Consider the following 23,150-nt stretch of genomic DNA (forward strand, 5'->3'; position numbering starts at 1 on the left):
CAACAGAGGGGATGGGCTATAAATCCCCAAAAGGTGCAAGGTCCAGGCCTGTCCATAAAATTCCTGGGGGTGGTTTGGTCAGGAAAGACCAAAGTGCTACCCAGTGCTGTTACAGATTGTGAGAATCCTTCTTTGGTTTTTTTTTTGGCTCAAAGCTTGCTTCCTGAGGTTTTTCTTGTGATAAGACTCTGAGTGACTTGTCAAGGAGGCAACTGATGGGTGCTAACTGTGTGACAATCGATATCGCTTTGGGAACATTTGCAAGCCCCTTCCCCCCCAGAGCTGCTTGCTCTGTAGCAGAGCGGAAGAGAGTGCTCAGGAGTGCTCACTGGCGGAAGATTTGGCCTGTGGCCAAACCGCTCCAGCTAAGTATGGAAGGCTGGGGGATGATACCATTGTATCTTGCGAAGGCAAGATGCAAGTTGGTGCCTCCCTGCTTCCTCTTATCTGCTGGCAAGGCCAGAAAGATAAGAACAAAGGTAGTTCCTGCTGAGATCCCAGAGCCAGAAGCTGCCACCGCAAGGAGAACTGACTCAACCACCTTGGGTTTGAGCTGTCACTCAAAGGAGAGGGAGAGCTGACTCGACCACTTTGGATTTGAGCTGTCACTCCAAAGATAGCTGACTCAACCACTTTGAAGCATTGAAAAAGGGCCATCATCACCATGGTCATGGTCGTCGTTGTCAACAGAACAGCAATGCCTGACGACCCACCACTACTGAGTATCAAAGACGGCACTACGAACCACTCTGGATCCATGGTGGTGACTATGTCCCTCTTGCTGCCTATAAAGACTCCTTGCTTCTTCTTTTCTGTCTTTTCTATCGCCCTCCTTCCCTTCCCCATTACCCTAAATCATAATAGTGTCCGTCCTCCCCTTCCCCATTTCCCCTGATTAAGATTTGTAATAAACTGGTTGGACCAACATTTGAACAGTTGCTTCTTAATCTCACGCCGGGTATATAGATAATAAAAGAACCTCCTCTCCCTCCTATAAATTGGAGTGTGACATAGATAAGGTTCAGGCCTTCCCAGTCCCTACAACATCAAAGCAGCTGCAAGAGTTTCTAGGTATATTGGGTTATTGGCGTTCCTTTATACCTCACCTAGCGCAGCTGCTAAGGCCACTATACAGACTCACAAAAAAGGGGCAGCTATGGGACTGGGGGAAAACCTAACAGGATGCTTTCCAACAAGCAAAACTGGCAGTTAAACAAGCTCAGGCATTGGGTATATTCGATCCTACTCTCCCAGCCGAGTTGGACGTTCATGTTACTCAAGACGGCTTTGGTTGGGGCCTGTGGCAACGCCAGAGTTCTGTTCAGACCCCCATTGGTTTCTGGTCTCAGGTTTGGCACGGAGCAGAAGAAAGATACAGTATGATTGAAAAACAGTTATTGGCTGCCTATTTGGCATTACAGGCAGTAGAGCCAATAACTCAAACAGCTGAAGTTATAGTCAAGACCACTCTGCCAATTCAGGGGTGGGTGAAAGATCTGACCCACCTTCCTAAGACAGGGGTGGCCCAAGCACAAACAGTGGCACGATGGGTTGCCTATCTCATCCAAAGGAGCAGTCTGTCTTCATCCCCCTTGAAAGAAGAACTCCAGAAGATCCTAGGCCCAGTGACGTATCAGTGATGCACCAAAAGAGTGTATGGGAACTGCTGAGTCACAGCCTGAACCTCTGATTGATCACCTGAGGTGAGCAATGAGTCAGCCAGAGGAGCACAGATGAAGCCAGGCTCCACCCCTCCTAGACCTATTTAAGAGCTGGCTACCAGTGGGGAAGGATCTCTTCTGGAGATTGGCTTTGCTGGAGTTTTGTGAGTGAGCCCAGGATAGGGGTAAGCTTTCTATTTATTCTCCTTTTGTTATCATAATCTACTTTGTCAAACTCTCTTGTTTATTTCATAATTACAGCATCTTAATATTCATTGATTATACACTATGCTTTCTTCTCCAAAGTAATTTCCCCAAGATTAGCCAGGTCACCTCATATCATTTACTTGCTGTTTTAGTGATCATTTACACTCTGTTTACTTGTGTGATTATTCACTCTCTGTTTCAATGCTGTGGCAGGTGTCTTGTCCCATTCAGTAGGATATGAGGAAAATGAATCTTTGGAATTCCCCAAATAAGGTCTCCCTGTTTGGAGGGAGTCATAGGAACAATGGAGCCACACTCGAGGAGCAATACAAAACAACTTATTGAGCAACAACAGCTAGTAACTTACCTCAAGACAAAATAAGTTAAATTTCTAACATTTTACATTACAGATAAAAAGTACTGTGGCACAGATATGATTTCCTAGTCAACTACTTGAGGTAAGCTTAAACTAAAGCCACTAAAGAAAATGAGTAAAATGATCCCTGCCCTGCCTCTGCAGCTTTCTCCATCTTCTCTCACTGAACATAACTGTAGTCTGAGAGCAGACAAATGGAGTTTTCTCTGCTTTCCATCTTGAAGAGCAGAGAGTCTTTAGCCAGCAAACATAGGAACTGCAGACTCAGAGACCCTTTCTACTACATGGCCTCTCCAAAAATAGGAAAACTGTCTTGCTGTGGATGGATAGCAAGAACGAAAGAAAGTGAAGGAAGAGACAAAATAGTTATGTGACAGATGGACAGAGCAACAAAGAATATTTTTAGCAGGAGGCCAAGCATAGGAAGATCTTACTATTCATAAGCCTTTGCCGGTCTATGGAATTGCTCCCCATTTCACATTTAGTCCATGCACAGATCAAAAAGGCTGAACAGATGATTAATTAGTGCATTTTGTGTAACAAATACCAAATGCAGCTTTGCTAACTCTTAATTTTCTAGTGTTTGCTTTCTGTACAGTTGTTCTTATTTCTTTGCTGCTTAGCTATAGAAAATTCAGTTTCAGTAGGGTATGAAATAAATCTACATCCTAAACAAGCTCCTGTACTGCTCCTGTACATCTGTTTATATGGACAACAGCATTTTTAGTTAATTTCGCATGAGTTTTACCAATTCCCATGTAGAAATCCAAAGTACAGGAAACTGAAAACATACTGTTTATGAAAACCTCCATATGCTGACAACAACTTAAAGCAAGTGGCAAAACAATGAGACCATTTTTCTTGAAGATGTGACAGCCAAATGTTGAGACAGAAAAAAGACAGTGATTTCAAAAAATGACATAGTGTGGATGAATGTGGTTTACTGTTATGAACTAGATTCATACGGTGACTGGCAGGTGACAGACCAGATTATTTGTAGTTTAAATTATTCTGCGAATGTTCATGACTATTTGTGTGCTGTTCATGTACTGACATTATTAGCATTACAGTATTGTAGCTAAGCGATACATTGAAAAAAGCCTACTTCCACATGGACTGTGTTTTCACTGATTCGGTATGTGCAGAATCAAGGAAAACCTTCTCTTTTGCATCTCCTCCTCCTGCACCTTCCTGTCCCCAGTTTCAAACTCCAGATTTGTATTTTGTAAAAGAAATTCATAGTCTCCATTAATATAAACAGCTTTTCCAGTGACAACTGGGATGTATAATTGCAGTTGGAATATTGACTGACTTCTTGAGTCACTATGCAAAAGTTTGAAGAGTAGTGACATTAAAGAGAAATAGTGACCTCATCTTTTCCTCAATTATTTCTTTCTTTTCAATTTAATCACAGTTTTCTTGCTGGTCAAAATTAAGTTTGATATAAAACTGTTACAAATTAAAATCATGAAGAAATTATGAAGCTTTTTACATGGAAATGATACAATTCAGAAAGCCATGTCAGGTTCTCAAAACTGGAAGCCACACCTCACTGGTTTACTGGTCAAGAACACTTCTTTGTTTAGCTCTAGTTCAAAAAGGTTACTTATAGCAAAATAAATGCAATACAAATATTGATTGACTGCTGCTACTCTAAAAATGAAAAGGGGAAGCAGGTCAAAAATCAGGTAAAAATGAAGGGGTATGGGTAGGGGGTTTACAACTGTGTTTTTCACTGTACTGCACTGGCAGTGGCGTTGGTGAGAGCTTCTCTGAGGAGCAGAATCCTGAGTTGCTACCACTCACTCTCTCAATAAATGAAATAAATGCCATTGTGCACTGAAATTTTGCTGGCATGTGAGCAACACCAGAATAGGCTGCCCAGAGCCCCATCCAACTGGTCCTTGAGCACCTCCAGGGATGAGGCAACCATAGCTACTCTGGGCAGCAGTGCCAGGGCCTCACTGCCCACTGAGTAAAGAATTTCCTCCTAACATCTCATCTGAATTCCCCTTTTCTTAGTTTGAAACCATTCCCCCTTGACTTATTGCTATCAGCCTATGTATGTTGGTCTCCAACTTGTTTATAAACTCCTTTTAAGAACTGTAATGCTGGAATGAGGTCTCACCAAAGCCTTCTCCAAGCTGAACAAGCCCAGCTCCCTCAGTCTTGCTACCCACTTGTCTGGCATGTGGGGCATGAACAAAGTGGCCCATTCCTTTCCTGATATCTCAGCTGGCAGAATTTGAAACTACTGGGTCATCTGCAATTATGAATCATATCTGGACTGCCTTATTTTGTGCTTTCTGAATGATCTACCACTAATCTCTCTAATCTTTTCCTTTGAATTTATTTATATTTTTTGCATCTTTAACTTCCCATGGCAATGCTTTCCACATGCAAGTAAGTGCCATATGAAGAGTATCTCCTGCCTCTTAACTTTGGAGGCATCCAATTAAACTATTATATGTGACAATTCTGTTTCCTTCTCACTTTCCCTGAGGACTTCATTGAAGTCTGCTGCGTATCCCTGTTGCATCTTTAATGTAACTCTAGTTCAAAGTGCAACAGAGATGTACTTTTTTCCTCCACTATCTCATCACGGTTGTCCTAGTCAAAACCCTGGAACATTCTAAATAATTGGAGAAACTTCCATTTCCTAATATACACAATTAAAAAACAAACAAAAACCCTAGATCTTTTCAATTAGTGAGTTCAACTTTAAGCATAAGTGATGAGAATAACCAACCAAAACAATAGTCCTGGACGGCCTATTCACCACCTCTTACTTGAACCACATCTTTAAAACTTTTGGTTTTATAAAGCCATGTGAAATTTTTCGAGTTTAATAAATTAATTTTGGGATCAGACATAGCAAGAGATTCAGCTGTCTTGGGGAGAATGGTCAGCAAAGAATAACAGTCTTCAAACTTATCCCTAGTTCCTAGAAAGTCACTTCTCTGTGGACAGGAAGTTGTAATTTTTGGTTTCTCCATCAACATTTCAGAATCAAAAATTAAATTTTGATGGAAAAGAGGAAAGAGCAACAGAAGAAATTTCATGAATATGAAGAAAATGATAGAAAAAAAAGATAATTTACTAAATGAATAAGTACAGGACTTCAAGGAAAAATTATTTGACATTTAATACCAGTAAAAGAGAAAATCTTACAAATAACTGTCTACGAAATCCATCGTGCCGTGGAAATTCAAGAGAAGAAATATTATGGAGTAGCAGCAATATTGTCTTTCTCTCATCAGTATTTTACCCTTTCTGTTTTCACAAAAGGCGTGAAATCAATTTACTTCAAAACATTTATTTGATCTGGCAGTATTACACAACTTTGAAGAAAAGCTCTTGATGAGGAATATTTTCACTTCTTTTTAGAAGAAAAGCACCATAAACTGAAAGTATTTCCTGTTTACTGTCTGGTCGATGTTAATTCTTTTCAGCATTCTTCTTAGATGAAACATTAGCCTAAACATAAAAACTTGTTTGAGAAATCAGTTCCCATATTTACTAGCAAAACACTGAAACCCTGAACATACAAAGATAAACATGGAATTTTTAACCGTTTAATCAATTCATTTACTTGTGGTTGTTAGTAGGTTCATAAAAATGTGTTTGCCAGAGACCAAATGGCATGTAAAACATTACTCTAACAATGACTTTTTTTAGTTTTCAATGAAGAACTTCTGATCTTGTTAATTAAATGTTTGGAGGACAGTTACTCTTTCACTGGCTTAATTATTGAATATGTATGTTGCAATCTGACTTCCCATACACCAGGTATGAGGGGTACCAGAAGTAGTGTTTGTTAATAATGGGATGACATAGACAGTCATGCTCAAAAGCAGCAGTAGCAAAGTTAAATCAAATTCACAGCAGTTAAGCAAGTACAAGGCTTCGGGCCATAGAAAGCTCTTGGTGTTTCCTCTTACTATTGCTGAAGTAAACAGCTCTGTCTCCTGTTTTTTTTGTTGTTGCTGTTTTTTTTTTTTGTTTGTTTGTTTGTTTTAATAACATTAATTTGCAAAATAGCAAAATAAAAAAATATCCTTATCTATCTTTATCCAAATGCCTACCTTATCCAAAGCCAGGTGCTTTCTTTAGTCAGATCTCTATAAAAAAAGGACTGCATATTACATGTCAATTTCTCTATGTATCTAACTCTACTCTAGAAGAGTGGAAGAACTAAAACAAAATTTTGGGAAAGAATATGAAAGCTGAAATTATGACAAATGGCTAAGATTTCAGAAGTTCCCACTGAAAAAGCCAAAATACTGCAAATATCATTTGCCATGCGGAAGGGACAGCCTACGTGATCTGCATCTGATGTCAGATGCCTACCCTGTGGTTGTTGTTCCCTTTTTTATCCTTCTGCCAACGTGGCATTCCTGGGTGCTTGGGTAAGAGTCATTACCCCTGAGATAGCCTTCTCCCTCCAGACAAGCCCGCACTGCTGCTTCCAGGCCATGGAGCAGCTGCTTATCTCTGCCCTGCCTGCAAATCCTCAGACAAAAGATTTTTCCAACCCTGACCAGGACTTGGCTGGACTTGTCTGTCAGTGCTCCTCAGCAAGCTTTGAGACGAAGATGCAAAGGGAACAATCTCCTACAGAATCTGTACCTTAAAGTCTTCGCAGTTTTTGCAGCTGTCAGTCCTATCTCGAACTTTGCACAGTCCTGCAGTACGGAGTTTGGATGCAATGCCAGGTCCTTCCGCATATGACGGTAACAAGATATTGTTACACGTTCTCCCACAGAACTTTTTTTTCCCCAGAAAAAAATAGTTTGTTTCTAAAGTGGAAAGTGTCCTGATAATAGAAATAATTCTTTCTTCACTTGGCTCCCAACATGAGATTCACTCTGCTAGTTTGATGCTGCTTCTAGTAGTCAGTCTGATTAGTTCCCACCAAGAACTTCTACCAAATCCTCCCATCTATGGGCTAAGTTTTGATACATCAGATAAACAGTAGCACAGTCCTGGTGAATAAAGGGCTGATTTGTTATACTGTTAAAATTGTAAAAGTAGTTGAGCGCTAACAAGAAAAATGTGAGGTACCTCAAGATGTGAGGCCTGCTGGTTGGTCCAAGGAGCCAGATCCTAGAAACCACCCTAGAAACTGAACCAATTGAAGCTGGAATACTTCCTCAAACTGCACCAGGGTCAGAAGAACACTGTGAGGCCTTCATCCCCACGACCATCAGAGCAACCACAAGGAGGCACCACGCACACATCGAAGCATTACTTAGGGGTGGAGTTTGGGGCTTGGAAAGGGCGTGGAATATTGTAATGAACTAAGATATTTGAGAACATTTTCAACTTTTCTGACTAAATCATCATTTTTTAAAATGTATTCTCAGATGCTATTTTCAGTCAACATAAAAATGTTCCATGAGAATTTTCAAATGGAGTGTATGGAGTTGCAATCAGATTACAACTCAAAAAAAAGTGATCATGTCTCTTCACCTGACTTTCATAAGACTTCTCTTTCCAGTGAAAAGTATCCTTCCTTTCACAGTCATGCCTTATTCATGTCATAGCTTTCTGGTAGTATGCACATTTGTGAAGAACTTTTTTCAAGGATGAAGTACAGGAAGAGTAAAATATCATCAAAAATCTCTGATGAACACATTGAGAACTCACTAAGAATTTCAACCACAACCATTGAACCAGACAAATGCGTTAGTTTCAGAAAAACAGGGTCAAATATCCCATTTGTTTTATTTTTGTTGCTCTCTTTCTTTAAAAGTTTTAATTAAAAGAAGTAAATATTTGTTCTCTATATACAATAACTATTATATATTTTATATGCCACCCAAGACAATTTCTCTTCACTCAGTGTGGCCCAAGGAAACCAAAATGTTGGACACCCATGGGTTAAGGGCTGACCAGCTGGAAAAGGAGCTCTGAGGAGAAGGATCCAGATGTCCTGGTGGACAGCAGGTTGACCATGAGTCAGCAGTGTGTGCCTTGGTAGCCAGGAAGGCGAGTAGTATCCTGGGGTGCATTCAAAATTTTTCCTTCAGGTCAAGGGATGTGATCTTTCCCCTCTACTCTGTCTTGGTGAGGCCATCTCTGAAGCACTGCGTCCATTTCTGGGCTCCTCAGTTCAAGAAAAGATGGAAACTTCTGGAGACAGACCAGTGGAAGGCAAATGAAGTGCTTGGAGCTACAGCATTTCCTGTTTGAGGAAAGGCTGAAAGACTGTTCAGCCTGGAGAAAAGAAGACTTATAAGTATTTAAAGGACAAGAGTCCAGTGGAGGTGTTCAGGCTGTTTTCAGCAGTGTCCGGTGATGAAAGAAAGAGAAATGGGCACAAACTGGAACATGGGATGTTCTATACAGATATAGGAGAAAATAGAAGGATATCAAGTTGGTCAAGCAGGACCTGCTTTTCATGAACTGTGCTGGTAGGTCTAATTCCCCATTTGTCCCAAACTTACCATCTGATCTCAGTCAAGATAATCTGTTTCATAACCTTCCCTGGCAATGAGGTCAGGTTGACAGGCCAGTAGTTCCCCAGATTCTCCTTAAAACCCTTCTTGTAGATAAGTCACACTAGTAAGCCCCCAATCCCATGGGACCTCTCCAGTTCACCAGGAATGCTGATAGATGTTAGAAAGTGGTTTGGCTATCACTATGTCATTCTACTTCCCCATCAGCTCAACCTTATGGTACACAGGGACAGCCTGTTCCAGCACCTTTAAGACTTCCTTCTTGGGGAGTGACCAGCCTTCCTGGACCCCTTTGCCCTTCAGGACTGAATCCCAAGGGACTTCGTTCCCTGAATAGTTTAAAGTTTGCCCTCTGGAAATTTGCTAGTTAGTCAGAGCACCTGGACTCCTTTTGACCAAATTTAGAACACTACTCTCAGAATCTAAAAATGTGAACATACAGATTAACAAATTGGCAATGCACAAATGTGATAATATGTATGTATGTCTAATATATAGGTCTATTATATAGAAGGAAGCTGCAGTATATTATATACTGCATATACATAAAGTATACATATACATAAAGTATAAACATACTTCATCCTACTAGATTTGCATATTAGTGTCAGTAGTTTGATTCAAATTTAAAATAAACTGTTCCTAATATATAAACTGTACAGACAGTGGTATAAAGCAATGAAAAAACATATCAACTTTAATATTCTATTTATGCAGTAATTTTAAATGCTTTCTGATGAATTGCTTTGCAAGCTACCTTGAGATATTAATCTCAAATCTCAACACTCTTCTCAGATTTATAATTCATTCACAGATATGTCGTGCTTTTTAATTAAAATTACTTCTAATTATATTCATTAGAGCAGATTTCCTCAACAAGGCCCCAAACTAATGTAGAATTTTTGTTAAGTGTGAGATTTGGGACTTCATAAAATCAAAACCAACTTTAAAAATGTTTTCTGGGTGTTGTCCTGCAGAGCTGTGCCTTGTACCTGGAAGTTGCTGAAAAATGCCAGAAGTCTGTAAAACTAATACGAGGGTGCCAATTTTTCTTCATTGTTTCTTTTTCTCATCTTACACTCATGCAGAGAAACCGTAACAAGCCTGCACATCAGCTATTTGCCAGTGTAAATAGATATAATTGCAAAAATGCAGGGATGTAATCAGCAGCTTATGGTGTCCTGCAATTACGAAGCTGAAAGTACAGTATTCAAGTTGCATGCTTCTACAAAGAATACTGTTACTCAGTATCACACAGATCAATTTCTTTCACTCATAGTTTTTTTTTCTTTTAATTACATTTCCAAGGAGTTGGCTTTTGTGCTGCAATAAATCTTTTATACAAAATCTCTTAATTATCATGTGTTTTGCATCTCACCCTATAAAATCCTTTTTCATTTAAAGTCAAGATGTTGTCCTTGAAGGAAACTAGTTTAAGACAACATATGTAATTTTAATACAGTGATGGAAGAACCAAAATTAAATAAATAAATACATGCTCACAAAACTAAGTCTGAATCATTTTTTGCTAGAGAGCCAAATATCTATTAGACATTTTTTAATATAATTTTCTGTATGTGAGTATGTTTAAAGTTATTTTTTTCTCTGTATGGATAATTTTACTGGATATTTATATCCATAGAAATTGTGTCTGCTTCTGAAAACAACTTGAATTACAGCTGTACGTTGTTATTAAGGAAAATTCCTAAGCAAAATTATTTACATTAATTGTATTACAAACTCTTCCAATCAAGAGTTTGTATTACATTGTATTTTATATTAGACCTATGCACATTTTCTTAAATTTTATGTGCTGTTTTGCTATTTCATAGACCTACAGTATCACAGAATTGTTTGAGTTGGAATAAACCGTCAAAGATAATCTGATCCAACTGCTCTGCAATGAACAGGGACACGTACAGCTCCACCAGGTGCTCAGAGCCCCATCCAACCTGATCTTGAGTGTTTCCAGGGACAGGGCCTCCACCATCACTCTGGGAAACCTGTGCCAGTGCCTCATAACCTTTATCATAAAAATCTTTTTTCTTATATCCAGTCTAAATCTCCCCTATTTTAGTTTGAAACCATTTTCCCTTGTGCAAGCACAACAGACACCGCTAAAGAGCCTGCTCCTTTCTTTACTATAAGCCCTTCTCCTTACATACTGACAGGCTGCTCTTAGGTCTCTCCAGAGCCTTCTCTTACCCTGCCTATACAATCCCAGCTCTCTCAGCCTATCCTGTAGTTGAAGTGTTACATCCATCCAATTCATAGAATCACAGAATGGCCTGGGCTGAAAAGGACCACAATGATGACTTAGTTCCAACTCCCTGCTATGTGCAGAGTCACCAACCACCAGCCCAGGCTGCCCAAAGCCACATCCAGCCTGGCCTTGAATGCCTCCAGGGATGAGGCATCCACAATCTCCTTGGGCAACCTGTTCCAGTGCTTCACCACCCTCTGACTGGAAATCTTCTTCTTAATATCTAACCTAAATCTTCCCTGTCTTAGTTTAAAACCATTCCCCTTTGTCCTATCACTGTCAACCCATGTTGCAGTTTCTTTTATCTACATCTGTGATTATAGTTTAATCTACCTGTGGTTTAGTTAACCTTGATACCAATAAAAGTGAAATTTGACATAAAAAAGAAAAACCCAGTAACATCATCATTTTTTCTACTGAGGATTTGACATTGACTCCTTTAGCTCCTTCCTTTAATATGAGCTGCAGGACTGGGAGAAATTCTTTACAGGGAGAGTGGTGAGGTACCGGAACAGCTGCCCAGAGAGACTGTGGATGCCCCATCCATCCCTGGAGGGATCCCTGGAAGGCCAGGTTGGATAGGGTCCTGGGCAGCCTGGTCTAGTATTAAATGGAGAGTTTAGTGGCCCTGCGTGTGGCAGGGGGTTTGGAGATTCGTGATCCTTGAGGTCCCTTCCAACCCTGGCCATTCTGTGATTCCGTGTTCTGGTTTCAGCTAGAAAAAGAACTGGAAGGACTGAATATAGAAGAACCCAAATACTTCTCGTAATTATCTGTGTGATCAGTGTGTCCACTAAATACCTCTCTGAAAAGCAAACCTAGATACTCATAAAGATGTTGTAAACTCTTAGCTCATAAAACAAGGGATGCTTATTAAAAGAAGTTCTGTATCTGCCTCTGAGTAAAAACATGGGTGATTTTATTCCAAATGCTCTAGCTTGCTTACTGTTTGAATAGATGAATTACTTTTAAAATGGAATTAATTTTGTGTACATATATGATACATTTTGAATGCTCTTACAGCTTACCAACATTTTGTTCTTACTTATACATTATCTATAAAAACTCCAGGAACTAAACAAGTGATTTTTCCTGTCCTCTTCATAACTCTTACCAACTTTTCACAGACAGCCTGGGAAAACAGAACTTATTCTTTGCCTTACAGAGAAGAAGCTCAGATTCTGCTGATCTAAAGGGATCGCTACGTTCTCTTACTTTTCAACACAACTCTCAAAACAATAGCTAGGCTCTGCTTTCTCCTTACGATTTGGTTAGATAACAAAGAAAAAGCGAAACCTGAAATAAGCACTGTTTACTGGTTTAAACTTTTCTTTTGCAAATTTATTATTGACATGGTCGCTTACAGTATCCGTCTGCAGAAACTGGCTGCCGGTGGCTTGGACAGTTTTACCCTCCGTTGGATAAGGAACTGGCTGGAGGGCCGTGCTAAATGGGTGGTGGTCAATGGACTTAAGTCTATCTGGCGTCTGGTTTCAAGTGGTGTCCCCCAGGGGTCGGTACTGGGGCCCATCCTGCTTAATATCTTCATTGACGACTTAGATGAAGGGATTGAGTGTACCCTGAGTAAGTTTGCAGATGACACCAAGTTGGGAGGTGGTGTCGATCTGCCTGAGGGTAGGGAGACCCTGCAGAGGGATCTAGATAAGCTGGATCGCTGGGCCAAGGTGAATGGGATGACGTTTAACAAGGCTAAGTGTCAGGTCCTGCACTTTGGGAACAATAACCCATGCAGCGCTACAGGATTGGGGATGAGTGGTTGGATGACTGTGAAGAGGAAAGGGACCTGGGGGTGTTGGTTGATGCTCGGCTGAACATGAGCCGACAGTGTGCCCAGGTGGCCAAGAGGGCCAACGGCATCCTGGCCTGCATTAGAAATAGTGAGGCCAGCAGAAGCAGGGAGGTAATCGTCCCCCTGTACTCAGCACTGGTGAGGCTGCACCTCGAGTACTGTGTTCAGTTTTGGGCCCTTCACTACAAGAAAGACATTGAGTCCCTGGAACGTGTCCAGAGAAGGGCAACGAAACTGGTGAGGGGTCTGGAGCACAAGTCTTATGAGGAGCGGCTGAGGGAGCTGGGATTGTTCAGTGTGGAGAAGAGGAGGCTCAGGGGAGACCTCACTGCACTCTACAGCTTCCTGAAGGGAGGTTGTGGTGCAAAAGGATCTGGCCTCTTCTCCCAGGCAAATATTAGGACCCGAGGAAACGGCCAGAAGTTATACCAGAGGAGGTTTAGGTTGGATATTAGGAGAAACTTTTTCTCTCAAAGGGCGGTCAGGCACTGGAATGGCTGCCCAGGGAGGTGGTGGAGTTGCCATCCCTGGTAGTGTTCAACAGGCGCCTGGACGAGGAGCTATGAGAGATGGTTTAGTAGCTTGTGGCACTGATAGGAATTGGAGGGTGGTTGGACTAGATGATCTCGCAGGTCGTTTCCAACCTTGTGATTCCGTGATTTTTTTCATGGACTGAATCCTGTATGTGCAATTTATTAATCTTTCAGAGAGTGCAAAAAAACTTAAATGGCAAGACAAAATATCAATCTTTTGTCACTCTCAGTGACAAAAGTTAGTAGAAGCTGTATTATGAGAGTGCTTTAACAATGGATGCTATTACACTTCTTTTTATTTTATTCCTGCATTGGGTGCTTTCCCATTTTTTATGTCTTAAAAGAACCACTGTCTACCAGAAGATTCTGATATTCCATTAGGAAGAGCTATGTAGTGTTATTAAGTTCTTGTAGTCTTAGTTATTCTTCTTTCATAATTTGTCAATAAGAAAACTGAGAAAGCAAAAAGGAAAGTAATAATCTAGTAAACTCATAACTTCATTTTCTAATGCATCTTTCTATCTTTTTTTTTTTTTCATCATCTTACAATCCTCTGAGTGGTTGTATATATTATAGTTACACAGATTAATCTATTGAAACTAACATTTGCAAGTACATGTATTAACCTTGCTCTCTAGAATTCTTATATAACAGAAGTTAGACTAAAGATCAGTTATGGCTGAAACCGGGCTGATGCTGTACTGGGAGATTTATTTCTTGTTATCCTTTGCTTCCAATGTATTATTCTTGAGTATTAAGGTGAAAATAAAAATAAGCATACAAATAAATATGTAACTAAAAAACAAAATAAATTTAGCATAAATAAAGATAAAGATAAATAAAATAATTTAAATAATAAAAAAGTTTTAAAAATGCAATTGCTTTAACTTTGATTTCAGACAAAGATTATAGGTTACAACATTTTTAAAGCTTCCAAAACTAGTCAGTATTTGCCTCGGTTACGGCAAAGTACATCATAATACAGCAGCCCCTTACGTTCTATTTCATAGATTCTTGGATACAGTGCAATGCCACAATGTATTCTGAAAACATGACAGAGATGATTTCAAGAGTGATTTTTCAAAGAAACAGAAGAAAGCAGTAGTTGACACAGGTCAGAAAGAGCAACAGAATCTGAGGTTAGCTGCAGTCTACCAGGTGGTGAAGGAAACTGAAAAGACTAAATTTGTAGCACTATTGATAGGGGAGCTTGAGCACTGCAGGGGAGTACACTGAACACAAAAGGCTCTTTTTCACGAAAATACCAAGGCTCTTGCCTTCCAGTTTCTGCCCTGCTCTCCCTTTCTTGGAAGTTTCCACCTTACCCTAATTGTTGAAGCTTATCTCTCTGCAGAGCCGGAATTGTGCAGAACTGAAGGATTTATAGCTAGAGACATTAAGTTAAAGCACAAGTTATTTTAGATACCTCCTGTTGTACACTGCAAGTTGTGACAGCTCAGGCACGGTTAGAAAGGAATACAAATAAACTCACAGATGTCTGCCATTCGTAGGATCAGTTAAGTTGCCATCTCCCAGAGTTGGTTTCAGAGCCACTTAGGAGAATAACGTAGGATAGATGGAGTAACAGAAGTTCATTTTGAAGCTCATTAGGCACACTTCAATCTTAGCTACAGGAGGTTGAACCAATTGTTATCTTGTTTGAATACTAAGTAAAAGTTAAGCATGATTTAGAACTGATTTTATGTTTTTAATGTCCTTTACTCTGCATTTTGTATATAGACATTTTCAGTATTGCATATTTGATTCACTTATTTTTCTTGAAAAGCAAGTGTGCCTGAAGAAGTTTGGTCTGTCTTCGTAAAGTTAATAGATCAAATGAGAGAATTAAATATCTCAAGGGAAATGATCCCCAGAGGATGCCTAAAAAAGCAGGACCAGCAACTCCATATCCGAACTAGAACAGCAAGAGTAAAGCACTTTAGCAGATGTCTTCAGCATCTGCTTATTTGGGAAGTAAAGTTCTCCAAGAAAAAAACTCACCGTAAATTCATCTTTATACACTTTTATACAAAATCACTAGATCTTGTATAGATTTAGAGATTTGTATAAGGTTAAAGATAAGGAAAACCTCAAATATATCCTTACTAGCTTTTGCTCTGTCAATAGATTCAGAAGTTAGAAAATTGTATATTGTTACCACTTACACCAAGCAGAAAAAAGGATATAATGTTGCCCCTTCAACTTGATAAAAGGAAAGCAATCAATGCATTACAATTACAGTGCACTTAAGTTCAAAGCGTGTCACACAATTTAAATTATGCACTGAATCTTAAGCATGCGTGCCAGAATTGCAAAAGGAAACATCACCAGCTTTTCGGACATTTTATATAAAATGTCTGCTACTAATGAACCAACAAAATTAAACAAAAATGGTCCCAGGGATGGAATACCACCCTACAAGGACAGGCTACGAGAGCTAAGGCTGTGCAGCCTAGAGAAGAGAAGGTTCCAGGAAGGCCTGAGATTTGCCTTCTCAACGGCGCTGTAACAAAGGAGGGAACAGGCTCTTTAGATTCTTCATAAGGAAGAAGTTTTCTATGATAAGAACCATTCTATGATTCTATAGTAATGGTGGTGAGGCCTTGGAACACAGACACTGAGGGATCCCAGAGCCCTGAGGACTGTGCATCAGGGCCTTGGGATGGATGTGATGAAGGGCACCATTCCTGGCCTGTTTGTTCCAGGGGCACCCAGGCATTGCCACTCCCCAGACCTTCCCTTGTGCTTTGTGGGGCTGTGCAGAGGAGGGGAGGATCACAAGGTGCCCTATGGATGGCCCAGGGTCACTGTGCAGATTGGACAGGGGCTGTGGCTGCTGTCCCCAGGGGACCCAGATCCTGCCCTGGGCTGATACCAGCCCTTCTCCTACCTGAAATTCTGGGGCACAAACCCTGCCTATTTGGTAGACAGTATGTTTTGCTCATTGTAGTGTAAAGATTTACTTTGGATTTAATCAAGCACAGAATACAGACAGCATGACTGCATCTGACTTCCCTGAAATGCTACCGTAGCTGAAGAGATGAAGAAGTAGACAGTAACCTGCAGACCAAGTAGCACTGGCTGATGTTGGTCAGGATGAACTCTTACTGCTGCACTGTGATGATGACAGGACTAGAGATGATCTGCAAGTCCAGCTCATGCTTGGGAGCCAGGCGTGGACACTGCAGGAGCACAGAGGTGTTAGGGAACAGCTAAGGCATCAAAGAACATCAAAAAACACTGAAAAGGATGACACAGCTGCAGCCAGGAAGCTTGGGATTTTAATGAGCAGCAACCAGGATGCTATTTGCTACCATACAAAATAGTAGGCCTGCAGACACCCCAAAGCCATACAACATGGGAACAAACCCAGAGCTCTGCTGCACACAGCCGAAAGCCATTTTACTGCAAGTTGAAGTGCCTTGCAGTTTTTTTTATTGATCCCAGTCCCCGTGAATGACCCAGAACAGAGTCAAGGTGTTGATTGAGTATTAATGTGCCTTTACTCATTAAAAGACAGAAGAGCAAGAGAGGTCCAGAGTAAAGAAGGGATTCCCCTGAGAATGGAAAGACTGGTTCAGAGCTTTTGGTGCCTGGGACTAGCCATCTGAATCTAAGTTTTCCTCCAGAAAGTTCAGCTTCTCCTCAGCAATGCTGACCTGCTCCTCATGGAGGTGCTGCTGTCCAGGCACTCAGACTCTGCTTGAGATGGGCTGCACTGGAAAGACACTGGGTCACAATCCAGGCTAACAACTGTGATGTCTGGCGGACTCAGGTCAACATCATCAGCTGAACCAGGAGAAATGAGGGCAGGAACATGGATGAGTTCCTTCACAGAAACACCAAGGTTGGAAAAGACCTACAAGATCATCCAGTCCACCTATCACCAATAGTTCTCACTAAACCATATTCCTCAATACAAAATCCAAATGTTCCTTGAAAACCTCTGGGGTTGGTGACTCCACCTCCCTGGGCAGCCCATTCCAGTGCCTTCTTCCTTATCCCCATTGCTGTTGTCTTGTGGAAGGCTGTCAACAGAACTGCAGCGATTCATGCTTCCTAAGAGCATTGAAGTTAGCACACAGTGCATCGTTGCTGGGCCTCGGTTTTCCGGATCAAAACTGCTTAGATTCACCTAGGAAAGAGCAATACACAGGGGTGAGTGTCAAACTTTCACTGTCCATGGACACAATGGCTTCGTGTTGTTTTTCAAGTTGGCTTCAAGCAGCATGCAAGACGCTCACCTGGTGAGCTCGAAATGTAAAAAGAATGGAGTTAGCAATAGCTGCTAATTATGTGTGCTCAAACTCTTTTTAATGCTGTTATCAGGTTTAATTTAGCCTGAAACTAAGCTGCTTGCAAAAGCAAAACTAGTTGAAGAATTCTGTGGTTCTGAGTCTTTATGAGGAATCATTTTCCTTCCAAGGCTGCCTTTTTCACCTTAGAAAAGAAAGGGGGGGCATGGTAAGGCACGCAAGACAAGTAATGTCAGATATACAGAATCCTTAGAAGAAAAACTAAGATCTGAAAAGTGTTGCCCTGTTAGCACTGCCCAACAGGAATGGGTAAGCTGCTTCATTAACAAGTCTTGCTATTACTGTGTGGGTAACAGGCAACTGCTCTGCTGCTCATCTGCAACCAGTAATGTTACACTGCCTTGGCTTAAACCCACATTTTGCCTTACCATCAACAGTGTGCAGAGGGGTGATTCTTTGCTTTTAGCTGAGCCAAGAGTCCCATTGTCTCCTTGTCCCCACTAGGAAAACAAAACCAGACAGTGACAAGCTGAATTATGAAAATGGTTGACATTCGGTAATGGATTGCTGGTTAAGCGATTGAGACTGAAAAGCATGATAAGTACATGATTTCCCAGTCTGAAAGCAACATTCTAATAGCACTACAGAATGCCCACAAACGTGCACTGCCAGTCTGCTTTGCACTGAGCCAACCCAGGGGCTGCCTTGCTGACAGCAGCTCCGCATGAGAGAGGTACGCGGTGCACAAGCAGATAAAGGCACCAGTGGGTAAGAAATGCCCTTTCTATCCCTAGTGACAGCCTGGCTGAGGTTACAAGGAGAAGCAGACCGTTGCCCTCATGCTGCTGTCAGTGAGCCCTGCACTTGTGCAAGAGCAGCAGTGCCCGTGCTTGCCCTGCATGTGACTCTTACACACCTGGAACATCACGGCACTGCGCTGCCCAGGCAAGCAAGCTCAGCATGGCACTCAGTAGCAGCTTTGCATCTGATAGATATTTTTCTGATGCAGTTTCACCATCTAGTCACTCTGAAGGCATAAGCAGGGCTATTAAACAAGCAGATCGCAGCACAAAAGAAAGGTCAGTAAAAAGGAGGGAGGGAGGCAGAAGCGTTCCGAGCACAAAAAGGCCGGTAGAAAGAAAACCAAACACAGGGAAGGCACGGGCGAGCCGCATTCAGGGCAAACGCCTCCGCAGTGCGAAACTGCAGCACGGCCGGACCGGGACGCCGCAGCTCCGGGCGCCGCGTTTCTCCTTCCCACGCCCGCACCCCCCCCCACCTCCGCTCCTCCACGCGCCGGCGCAGCCCTCCCTCGCAGCCCAGGCGGCGCCTCCGCATCGCGGAACGGAGCTCCGCAGGGCCGAGCCTTGACGCGGAGCCTACGCCCAGCAGCAGGGAGGGACTCCGGGCCCGAAGAATTCCACGCCCGCCCATAAAGGGCGATCCCGGGAGGGGAAGAACCCGACAGCGCCGGGAGAAAAGCGGCCTTCGGGGAGTCGCGCTGCGCCCCGAGGGCAGAGCGCTGCATGGCGACTCGCGCACGGTGCCACGCCGTGCTGGAAGCGGGACGCGGCGCCAGAAAGCGCACCCATGCCGGGCGCCTGAGTGACGTCATCAGAGCACGCCCTACCGGAGGGAAGAGCGCCCCCCTATCGGCAGCACAGCGCCCCCTACCGGGGGGAACGAAAGCCGCCTCGCGTGCGACGGGGAGCCGCAGCGCCGTCTGTATGTGCTGCGGCCGGACTGACTGCGGCCGCCTCACGGCGCCTTCCTGCTGTCGCCGGTCACTGCCCCTCAGTCAGCGCCATTCCCTCCATCTCTGTTACAGCAGGAGACATGCACAGCTCCACACAGCTACAAACACGTGGAGATGTTTCCTGGTACCACTTGAGGAGCCCACAGCCACACACTCCCCCCACCATCCCCATCTTCCCAGTCCCCAGTCCTGCCCTGTGCTGCTGCTCTGCAATAAACAGCAACCCAACACACAGCATCTCCACGTCTGTGCATTCTGTGGAACTCTACAGATGTGACAACAGGGTCTGGCTTCTGGGGTGCTTCTCAAAGGAACCAATGCACAGTGTCAGGAGTGGAGGAGGAAGCAGTTGATCCTGCCACTGATGCTGCCATTGCACGTCCCTCCCCAGGACTCCCACACCTTCCTCTCCCCAGCCCAGCTCACCTCCTCACAGGCTGCAGACACTGCTGAGGCACTCACGCTCCACGGCTGTCATCTTCTTCTCGTGTTGCCATACCACTCTCTGCAGGGCTGCGCTGAGTTCCTGCTGCTGCAGCCAGAACTGCTGCTCCTGTGCAGTTCCTGTGCAGATGGATGGAAGAGTTTTGAGGCACCTACAACACATGGTGCCCAGGCTGACGGTGGCACAGCAGGATGCTCCCCTCCCTGTCTGCCATTGCCCTGGGATCTGGAGAGGCTGATCGATGGCTGATGCCAACGGCACGAGGTTCAACAACACCACATGCCGGGTCCCGCACTTTGATCACAACAACCGCAGGCATCGCTGCAGGCTTGGGGCAGAGCGGCTGGAAGGCTGCGTAGAGGAAAAGGATCTGGAGCTGTGGATCGACGCTCGGCTTAACGTGAGCCAGCAGCCCGCTCGTACCGGCAGCAGCGTAGCCAGCAACAGGAGGTGATCGCCCCGCGCTCAGCCCCCCCCTGCATAGCGCTGGCCGCGTGCCGGCAGTTCGCCCTAGGCGGAAGTGCGGCCGTCGGCGCCCATCGAGGAGCCCGAGAAGGCGATCCGCGTGGAGCTGAACTACCTGAACTACCGCGATCGCCGCCAGCAGCAGGACGTCAAGGTGCCCGCGGAGCCGCCGATCTTCAGCGAGTTCCCCAGCGCCATCGCCGGGCCGCGTCGCCCGCCCGGACGCCCCGCTCCCCCGCCTGCGGGCAGCTGCCAGCCAGTGCTCGCCTTTCTCCAGGAAGGTCCTCACGGAGCGGGACGGCGTGGGCTATCCCCCACGTCCCCACCCTCCTCTTCCTCCTCCCGCAGCCCCAGCTGGGGCTGGGCGCGCCGGGGCCCCGGAAGCGGAACGGCGCGCGGAGCGGGGCGGCGCTGCAGGCAGCCGGGGCGGGGACGCGCGCGGTGATGACGCAATGACTGCGCGATCGCGGACGGAAAGGACCTCCCACGGAGTGCCCGCCCCATCCGGCGGGCCGACCAATGGTAGCGCGGCGAAGGCGGGGCCGAGCGCGGACACTCTGCCAATGGCGGCCGCGGAGCCGCGGGGCTCCGTGCGGGGAGGGCGGTGCTTCGCCGCCCTGCCGCCGCCCGCCCCGTGGCTTGGGGGTACCGGGCGGTCAGGGGAAGGCGGCGCGGGGCTGCGAGAAGCGGCTGCTGACCGCGATCCGCGGGACCCGCCCGGTGTCCGGGAGCGGCTCCCGGATGAGCCGGGCAGCCCCGAAAGAGAGGGAGCGATCGCACGGATCGAGACGCGTTGCAGCCTAGCACGGAGTCAGCAAGAGCTTTCGGTTCTCGCTCGGCTCGAATCAGCAGCGCTGTGCTGAGCTGCTGCCCCGCAGCCGCAGTTCCTAAGTGCCGTTTTCCATCTCTCTCAGTCCCCTTGCGGAGCTCCCGGAGCTGCGTGAAGCCGACGTGGAGCCGATTCGTGTTGGCCCCGAGGAGGGAAGCCGTGAAGGGGGAACGATTGTTAGTGTGGGAACTGGTTGGGAATACGGTCATTTCTCTGTTTATTGCTCTGTATGTTAAATGATTAAATGCTTAGCGTTCGTTTTTCAGCACTTCTGCCTGCGGTCATTTCTGCAGCTCCAATAAGCCCCCATCCCCGTGTCCACCTGTCGCCTTTGTTTCGGCGATCCTGACTGAAGTCCCCTTGTGAAAGTGTTCCAACAGCCCCGGTCAGTTTCGCACGCTTTTCATGACACCAATATGGTGAGCGGCAAAATGGCATTAATTGCAAGGAGCACACCCTTCTTAAAGCTTTTCCCACGCCTTAGGGCTACTACAGTTATTTCTGACCAATGGACATGTGGCATGTCTTGTTTCCTCCTTATTTGGTCTAACCTGTTCTTCTCTCTTATCTTCAAGACATTTGTTGCCATGGTTTCCCAAGGGCCAAGGGGCCCCTGTGGACCCTGGCGACTGCCGCAGCCCATTCAGTTGACTACATCCACCTCAATGTAAGGACAGGACAGCACAAATGGCTGTCATAAGACTGCAACTAGCAGCCCCATTCCTCCTCCCGAATCCCCTCCCCTCCTCAGTACTGCATGCGAAATGGTTGGGGTGGGATTCTGGGAGAGCTGGGGTGGCTCAGCCTTCACACAAGGAGGCTTGGGGGGATCCCGGTCATGGCCATCAGTCCCTGCAGGGAGGTGCAGAGAGGATGGAGCCAGGCAGCCATCCAATTTTTCGTTTGCAAGATTGGGTGTTGTATTTGGATTTCTATCCAATTAGTAATCCAAAATCCAAAAAGTTATTTTTATTTCTTTTATCCTCCTACAATCTTGTATCCTCAAAGGGCATCGCTTTACCCTGGTTGGGCTGGCTCCCATCTTTAACTTAACTTTCATTGGGCTGCATTTTTGGCTTTGCCAGGTATCCCTGATGCCTGCAATCCTGTGTATACCCAATGTAGGATTTACGTAACTTCTGGGAGTACAACATTGCTTTTCCCAGTTTGTGTTAAAGCCAGACTTAAAATTTGCAGTCCATTAGTCTTACTTGACAAGTAGCTCCAATTGTCTCTACTCAATTTAATCTCTACGTTCAACTATTCTAACATGTCATGCCCAAATAATGGTTTTGGAGAACCTGGCATGTACAAGAATTTATATATTCCTACTTGTTCTCCTAGCCTGTATTTAATTGGTCCAAAAAAAAGTAAACTTCTCTTGCCAGTAGCTGCTACAGCTATTACAAAAATCATCTACGGGTAATAGTTCTTGATGTAGCACAGAGTAAGAGGCACCCAGAGGTACCAGAAAATAAACCTCTTTACCCTGCTTCCCCTGCTGCTTTCGGTCCTGGTGGGGTGGAACTGAGTCCTTCCAGGCTTCCCTTACCTCTTCTTCTAGGTAAGGACATCCCTGTTAACCTTGCTCAACTTTGCCTTCCTCAGTTTGTTTTTCCCAAACCCTTTTCACTTTCCAAGCTCTCATCATCACAGACATTACGAACATTATATTTCAATTTCACCCCCTTCTCTCCCCAGGCTTCCAGTGCTCACACTGGATATCTGGTTTCCCCAGCTCTGCAGATGACGGCTATTCTCCGTCCCATCCCCATTCACAAGCACTGCACCCTTCACATCACAGTGGGAGGCTCCAGCCCCCAGCTCTTTCTCCCACTCCAAGTTGTTCTTACAAGCCGCAGTGGGGGGGTGTGCGGGGATGTGTTCTCGTGCCAGCCCAACTCTAATATCCCAAACTCACTGCTTTCCTTAACCTTTTTGCCATTATTTTTGTTTGTTTGTTTTTCCACAATTCCACTATTTGTACCCTCAACTGCAATTCCACATACCATTAACAACTGCAATTCCACATACCATTAACAACTGCATTTCCACATAATTTCCACATACCATTAAAATTGCATTTCT

This window comes from Centrocercus urophasianus, unplaced genomic scaffold (genome assembly GCF_019232065.1).
Source record: "Centrocercus urophasianus isolate 14NV4802_14NV808 unplaced genomic scaffold, USGS_Curo_1.0 seq_24, whole genome shotgun sequence".
Classification (NCBI taxonomy): Eukaryota; Metazoa; Chordata; class Aves; order Galliformes; family Phasianidae; genus Centrocercus; species Centrocercus urophasianus.